Below are 2,569 nucleotides of genomic sequence, written 5' to 3'. Positions count from 1 at the left end.
TTGTCCTCTGATTGTATTCTTGCTGAATTCCCTCTTTTAGAGTGAGACAGAGGAACAGAAATATCCCTAGACATCTCCTTAGCTTTGACATTATTTCTAGCAAAAATTGAGGCCTGTAACATTGTCAGGTGCTTATTATCATATGCAGTATTGTTGAGGCACTCACTGGTGAAAAAGGATGGGTCTTGTTCAAACAAATACATTACTTCGAAAGTTTGTGAAGAAGTAAATTCACATCACTAAGTCTTGTTCACAATCACTTATTCACATGAGGGTATTACTGAAAGCTACAGTTCAGTTAGTATTTTTCCTATGACTTGAAATATGAATTCAGACTTGAGCTGTGACTACAGCTGTGTGCAGTGAAGCTGAGGTGCTTTGTGATACTTCCTGTACAACAAGTAAGACAGTAATGTGAGATTTGTACTTTGTATGTTGTCTAAATGGAGGTGCAAACTTTAGATCCAGATTCTGGAAGCGTGTACGGCCCTCCTCAGGGATCTTCTGGATGATCCAAAAAGAATGTCTTTCACTCCCACCAGTGGGTCTGTATTCTTGCCAAACTTGCAGTTTTAGACTAAGGGAAACCAGGATGCCTCAAAAAAATTTCTGTTTTCTTTTTTCCATTTTACTGTTCCTTTATCTATATCTGGACATGCTGTGAGGTTGCCATCCCTGAGGGGAAAATAAGGTATCATTAAATGATTAACAGTGTTTGGCTTTTACTTGTCTTGAGTCCTTCTGTCCTCACCCACTTGCTAACATCTATTCTAGAAGATGTAGCTGACCTTTATGAATAACTTCTTGTAAAAAGATGTTGGGCAATTTCCTTTTCCCTCTCTGGCCACCTTCTGTAACAGCTCTATTTCTCATTACTGTGATTGGTAAGACTATCATTAATGCAAGCACTTCTCACTTTGGTGCCTGTTCTGTGCAGTGTTGTTTATGAAACTTTTATTGCTGTGTAACCTTCACTTAAGAGGATGAGCAGGCATTACCTCAGTACTTACTCACTCCCCCAGGACAGACTTGTTGAGGAAACTGTTGTTGAACCAAACTGTTGTTGAACCAAACATTTGAACAGTAACATCTTTTGGGACTGGCTTTTTCCATGCCTCTCCTGAAGCACATGGGCCTTCTGCCCTTAACTAGCCTTTTCTAAGAAGCTTGATCTCTCACCTACTCTCTCCTAGTTCTTTTCTCTGGAACCTGATGCATCTAGGTGTTTCTGCTATGGGGTAGCCAAAGTTTAATTTGTGTCCATGAACAATGGGAAAGAATCATGTTATAGGTAGCTCAAGTGTAATGTACAGATGATAGAGGTGAGACTAAGATATCTCTGTGTGATTGCAGGTCAGTGAGTGACCACAGGATAATTAGGAGCACTAAATAGTTTTTCTAAGGAAGGGGGAAAGAACTCGTGTTCCTATGGGTAACACTTCTAATAGAAGCTGAAAGCTTCTATTGAAGACAAGCATGGAAGGTTCATTCTGTCATTTATATGATAACACTGGCAGTTGTCTATCTTTTTTCCTCTTCCTCTTATATTTTTTGACTATTTTGTCATGGAGAAATCTATTTATCTTTGTAAGCTAAGAAGAAAAACTTGAAGTTTTTGCATACTGTCAGAATAGAAGTACATACTTCGCAGATAAAAACTTTTTAACTCCAGATATCAACGTTGAAGTTTCACCCTTAAAAGTAGGTCCCTAGCTGGTAAGAAAGCCTTATAAATGCTCATTATAACTAATACTTCTTTCAGGAACAGTTAATTGTATGCAAGAGACAGCCTGAAGAGGCCCTTAGGCAGCTTTATTTGCCATACCACTGCCAGAGTATTTTAGAGTGGAGCTGTTGTAGCAAAAGGCTGTGAAGAACAGGTAGGTTTAGTATGCAGTAGAACAGCTTAATAGGAATTGAGCAGAGGACTGGGAGGTAAAACAATGTATGAGATATGACCAAATCAGTAACAGAAAAATTATTCTTTGATAGTTTCAAACAACATCCCAGCCCTTTTTTTTCTTGCTATTTTTGTCTCATATCTGGATAACCATACACTACTATATGCAACCTTGCAGCAAGTGTCTATGCATATAAAGTGAATATGATAATATGTATCTGAAGGTATATAAATGTATTTTTTTCACTGCCTGTTCCATTAATACTCATAATTTCTTGTCTATTGTAGCACAGATGAATAATTACGTGATGTGTTGGACATACTGTCCACAGAGGAGAATCCAGCAGCTGTGTCTGTCCTACAGAGTAGTGAATGCACGCTTATGAATGCAGCCTTTTTCCTGAAGAAGTTAATATAGGTGTTAACACTATTGTGGTTGTAATAGTTTCTTATGTCACTTTTTAATGGCTAATAAAGGGTTTAGAGTAGGAATAGAGCTTGTTAATATTGATATAAAGCAGTATCTATGGACAGCAGTTTAAGTAGAGCCATTACTGATTGTTATAGTAAAAATATATGGTTCTGTCGAAGAATATGAACGATGCATTGGGAAGGTTCTCTTCAAGGTGTCTTTTTCAAACTGCTGAGTGACCTAAGAGACATAGTTCT

This window comes from Meleagris gallopavo, chromosome 1 (assembly GCF_905368555.1).
Source record: "Meleagris gallopavo chromosome 1, MGAL_WU_HG_1.1, whole genome shotgun sequence".
NCBI classification, from domain to species: domain Eukaryota; kingdom Metazoa; phylum Chordata; class Aves; order Galliformes; family Phasianidae; genus Meleagris; species Meleagris gallopavo.
This window is presented reverse-complemented; position numbering follows the sequence as displayed.